This window comes from Sinocyclocheilus anshuiensis, unplaced genomic scaffold, assembly GCF_001515605.1.
Source record: "Sinocyclocheilus anshuiensis isolate Anshui unplaced genomic scaffold, SAMN03320099.WGS_v1.1 scaffold735, whole genome shotgun sequence".
NCBI lineage: Eukaryota > Metazoa > Chordata > Actinopteri > Cypriniformes > Cyprinidae > Sinocyclocheilus > Sinocyclocheilus anshuiensis.
The window spans coordinates 1,380,714-1,386,799 of NW_015548245.1; the positions used below are offsets into that span (position 1 = coordinate 1,380,714).

Genomic DNA, 6,086 nt, shown 5'->3' on the forward strand with positions numbered 1-6,086 from the left:
GGGTACTTTAAATGGTAACACTCTCTTGACTTATTATTTGATCATATTACCAAGGGGTTTCACACAAAAACTGGATTAAAAATGCAAAATAAATAAAATAAAATAAATAAATGAAATAAAAATAAATAAAATTGATATAATAATAATAAATAATAATAATTTCTATATTAACTTCTGATTTTTTTCATCACACTATCAAGTTTTATATTATATTTAATATTATTTCTTATTAGTTTTTTTCTTTATTATTTGTATTTTTGTATAATTTTTGGTTCATACTACCAAAGGTTTACACGTAACTGTTTCATTAATTTTATACAGCAATGATAATAAATTGTTATTATTGTTATTATGATATATAATCATAATTGTTTTTATATTGTTTGTTTATTAACATCATCATCAATTTTTTCTTTATTCATTATTTCTGATTTTATTTTTATTGAATTCTCCAAGACACCTACTGGACACAACATGCTGATTTAAACATAAGACAATGTATTGTACTACTGATTGAAATGTTTAGCGCTGTTTAACATTTACAGTAGTATATACACTTATATAGCATACAAATATAAAAAAAGAAGCATGCAGTTTATACTGTATACTAATGGCCCATTGCTCCTCACCTAATGCTGCATTTTCTGCACTGCCCACTAGAGGTCGTCCTAAGACCTCTGTTTGCATATTTTGTAATCAAACACTTAAAGGAGCTGCTCTTCAAGGAAGCGCCACAAGTAGTGTCAGAAGTTCTCAGAACATGAAAACGCCACATTTTTACGGTCAGATTAGATGCATAAGCCACTCCAAATGCAAATCAGCCCTAACAAGAGACATGTGAGAGCGGGGTCACGTTGACGTCTCTAAAGGACAGTATTGCTATACCCAGACTGGGTCTACTGCCCCCTCCTGAGGGACGGCTGAGGAGGTGGTGGATGGGATGGCTAGCGGCCAGGTTATTGTGTGTACTCCATCCTCAACTTTCACTGCAGACGGGTTGCTCGCATATCAACAAAGACACCCTCTTTCATGCTTCTACTCTGGCCTCTGGTGGGTCCGTGAGGGGAGTGTCAGAGAGAGCTACTGGGAAATCTGCTAGAGGACTTTAGCTGCTTATATGCTAAGGGTCATGTACTAAATGCAATATTGCAATAACACTTGTCAATAGTGAATTTAGCTTCTTGGGAGCAACTGTAGCAGCTACATGACAATGCAAGTTGTGTTTGCCCGCTGACACAACAAAATGGTTGTTAATGTGTTGCTATGGTGTTTGAGTGGATGCCTACTGGCCTAAGTCATTCTGGTACCTAGATATGGCTAAAGGTCCTTCATACCAAAAAAATATTTGTGCTTTTTATCACCCGTCAAGTTATAATTGGAGTTCAGATTGTCTTGAGAAGTAGTAGCACACAAAAAGTTGCACACTCGAGTGTTTGCCCGCTGACATGACGTTAGGGTGTTGCTGTGGTGTTCTAGGTTGTTGTTAGGGCATTGCTAGGTGGTTTCTAGGGTTTTCCGAGTGGATAAATATGGTCTATGTCTAAAGAGTTTTGTCCCAAGTCATTCTGGTTCATAGATATCGCTGAACTTCTTTAATACTATTTTTTTTTGTAAGTTAAAAATGGTAATTCAGCTTGCCTCGAGAAGTAATAATGGTCTAAGTTTAAAGAGTTTATTCCCAAGTCAACAGTTTATTCCAAATCACTTTGGTCCCTAGTTATGGCTGAAATTTTTGTATTTTAAATTTATTATTATTTTTAAATCACCCGTGTTTGCTATATGACACAATGTTAGGGGGCTTAAAACAGTTGTTAATGCAGTGCAGTGGTTGCTATGGTGTTCTAGGTTGTTGTTAGGGAGTTGCTAGGGTTTTCTGAGTGGATGTACACTTGTCTAGGTCTAAAGAGTTTATTTCCATGTCTACAAGTCATTCTGGGGCCGCATAAACGGTCTTAAAAAGTTAGCCATCTCATTTATTTCCTTCAAGGCTGGTCATAACTGGTCTAATTTGAATGTGGAAAGTAAGACTGATAACCCTTTGCTAACTGCTTGTTTGTCAAACTAGTTCTTAATACCCAGTCTTAACTCTAGGGCCTTTCGCACCGCTTTAGTTCCAGAACTAAATGTACAGTACTAAAGTACTGGGACGATTTTGCGCTAACTATTTCCCTGGCTATGTTTATGGAACTGGCCCCTGGTCCCTAATTATGGCTGAAATTTCTTCATACTGAATTTTTTTTTTTTTTTTAATCACCCGCCAAGCTAAAACCATAATTCTCGAGAAGTAACATCACACAGGATCATTCTAGGTTGTTGTTAGGGCATTGCTAGGGTTTTCTGAGTCTAAAGAGTTTATTCCCATGTCTCCAAGTCATTCTGGTCCCTAGATATGACCGAAGTTCCTTTGTACCAAATGTTTTCACCTGCTAAGCTAAAAGCATAATTCTGATTGATTAATAGTACACACACACACACACACACACAAAACTGCACATTTTGAAGTATCATTCATTCCCCAACAAGTATGGCAACAAGTATGGTACCCTTTCCTTCAATCAGCAGATGAGATGAGGAAGAAGGGTCAGGTTAGTGCTCTGAAAGCACGGCCCATTCAAGTAAATGGGAAGGAAGAAACAACACTTTTCCCTGGACAGCACTTGAGTTTCCTTAGAAGCAAACAGACCAATTTAACGCATCCATCAAAACACAAAATGCCCAAGTTTACAGGAATCACTACCAGCTAAATGCAGGTTCCTATGACGTGCCTAACCAGAACTTCATCAGAATTGACTGTATATCATTTCCTGTGTATTAAACAGCACCAACAAGATCACATGATGCAAGAATTTCCCTCTGGTCACATGACTCACACCATCCCTTTTCTTTAACAGTTCCTGCCAGTGTGGAAACCATGGCAACGGCCGGCTCAAACCAGTTTGTGACATAGGCCTCGTTTTGCAAAGTCAGGCAGGGTTCAGGTGCGACGGAAAATGCTTTGGACTTCTTTCTTCTTTTTTTTTTTTTTTTTTAAGCAGGGGCAGATTGCCACCCGAGGGGAGACTGACATGCTGAGCAAGCACATATTTGAGTGTGGCCTTTGGGAAAAGTTGAGCGTACGACGGTCGTGTTTGTAGAGTGTGACATCTTTCAACTCAACTTTCTGCCCCTCCCCCATCCCGCATGGCATCAGGCCACCTCCTTTGTTCTTTATCATGAGCTCCACTCTGGTTCATCACGACTTCTGTTTGTCTTGTACATTAATCATGCATTCACAAACAAATAGGAATCGCCTTCAGTTCTTTCATGCAATAAGTTTAACATTCAAACAAGCATTTTGAGACTAAGTATCATGGTAAATAACCCCCATCTGGAACATTTTTAGTATTTCAAGATCAATTTAAAAGAACCATCAAATTATAAGAATCATTGACCTAGCAACCACTTAGTGCCAACCCAGAACACCCAGCAACCTGACAATAAACAACTAAGTACAGCTCAGGCCTAAGCAACCCAACTGCAAATGCCATGGGAAGTTTTATTAAAAACATGTAAAACATCTAGTTTAGTGTTTTTTCTACTATTATTGAGGCAATAGTAAAGAATGGATAGAAACTGAAAAATAAACAACGCAAAAAGGTCCATTTGTAATCATGATAATATCAACTAACACTTTACAGTACAATTTAATTTAACATTAAAGTTCATTTCTATGTATACTGCAATAGGGCTGGGTTTTGACACAAATTTCACAATTCGAATCGATTATCCTTCACAAGAATTTGATTCGATTCGATTCCAATTTCGATTAGATTGGATTCAGCATCGATTATTTTAGATATATCAGGTACAAGATATGGCAAATTTTCTCAAGGAAAAAAAAAATCTCTCAACTAGCCTAATGCTGTAAAATATACCTAAGAGTCAATAATATGGAAGGTTGAAATCTGCAGATTTGTATACAAACTTAAAATATACTCAAAGTTTTTGTAATATTAAAGTTATAATACTAACTTTAACTTTAAATTACATATGTATATCTCTACTACAAATCGCTTTTTGAAATATAAACTTTTAAATGGTGGTTGTCACAAAAACTTGACGGATTTATTCAATATTTAATTAAATATTGGAGAACAGTAAAAATGATAATGAATGCGTTATGTGGTGCATATTTAGCAAAATGCTCCTCTCTTAATTTTTCTAGCTGACTAATGAGTTCATGGTCATTGAATTTGTTTTTCTGTGGTAAATGTGACGTTACGTGACATTGTTTACAAGCTATTGTTGTCCTTCCGTGTTTGAAACACTGATTGAGCGATTACATGAGACAGGATACGGATTTCGGAAAATTGTACTCTTTCTTTTAACATACCTTTGGATGTTCATTCATGTTTATTTCATGCTGTAACTGCTATTAAAGCGGAGGAGACGATCAGTTCACGTTGCCGCTTCTAACCGAGGCACTACAGCGATCGGTCACTCCACATTAAACCGCGCCAAAACGGCATTTAATATTTGAATACTGTAATAAAATGGACAGAATTTGAAATCTGAGACTTTGTTTCATATCAAAAGTAACAAATCACAAAGTTTATTGCAATTTATTGGATGGGAGGCACACTACAATGTTCCGTGCATTATCTGACAGGCTAGACTAATCAATTCTTGAGATTTATGAATCGATATTGTTTCATAAAAATTAGAAATAAATACGAGAAATCAATATTTTTTAACCAGCAGCAAATCAGCATATTAGAATGATTTCTGTAGGATCATGTGACACTGAAGACTGGAGTAATGATGCTGAAAATACAGCTTTGCAATCAAAGAAATTAATTATGTTTTAAAATATATCTAAATAGAAAACAGTTATTTTAAATTGTAATAATATTTCACCATAGCACTGTTCTTACTGTATTTTTGATCAAATATATGCAGCCTTGGTGATTGTAAGATATATCTTTCACAAACTTCAAACTTTGGAATGGTAGTGTATGTTTATTATTAATCTAGATTAACAGATTGTGCCAAAGTTTTTAGTTCATGGCACTTAATGAATTAATGCTATTTAATTGAGCCTTACTGGAAAATGTTACCATATTAATATTTTTGAGGATGCTGATGTTGTTACTCATTTATACACTTTGTCCTTTATCTGTGCATCACTAAACTTCATTGAAAAATCAAGTCAGAAAGTTAGTATACATGCTTTGGTTCCTACAAGGTTTCTGATTTTATACATCATATTTTATTTTTCAGTGCTGTAAATCAAAATCAATGAACTCGTAAAAATCATACACATGGTAATTAAATGAGGCCTTAAGTTTTTAAAACCAGCAAAGCAATAGCATCACCACAGTAATCTCAGGCTCTTCTCCTTTGCATCTACTTGATACCTTGTTGACTTTGCTTTATATTCAGAGCTACTAGCACAAAGTCTCAGCAGAGCAGTGCGAGGTTAAGTGTCCTCAACACAAACATAAAAGCAAAACAGCAAGACCAAGATCACACTAATTCTCCAGTTCACAGGTCACTACTATCAAAGATCGACAATTGTGTTATTTCATTTAAAAGGAGGCTTGGGAATAGGGCTGCAACAAACGATTATTTTGATAATCGATTAATCTAACGATTCTTATAGCGATTAATCGACTAGTCATCAATTATTTTGCTGATTAATCAGTAGACATTTATTGATCATTCAGCTTTTGCAATTAGTTAAAATATTGAGTTATACATATTCTAACAAATAAATTAAGGTAATCACTTCAACTTTTGAAAGTCACATGTAATTACAGTTATACAATTAATTTATACAATTTTTTTTTTTTTCATTAATCAGTTTTTTTCTGTTTTTAATTTTCTGGACTCATTTTTAATGGTTAAATTAAATTGTATTAATCAAAAAACATGTCTAATTAAATTATAATCTAATTAATTATCATGAAACTTAATTTAACATCAATTTATTAAAAGTTTAACCAAATGACATGTTTAGGGTCCAATTAAATGTTTTATTTTTTCCAACCTTATGTTTTATTGTTACCAAATTCTGTGTTTTAGCATGTCTAATTATTTGAAAGCAT

At 34.6% G+C, this 6,086-nt stretch overlaps 1 protein-coding gene across 3 annotated transcripts in view; it reads right to left on the reverse strand.

Moving 5' to 3' along the window:
• gatad2ab (GATA zinc finger domain containing 2Ab) overlaps positions 1-6,086 on the reverse strand; it is a 48,362-nt gene that overhangs the window by 8,482 nt on the left and 33,794 nt on the right. The gene's annotated exons all lie outside the window — the stretch shown is intronic.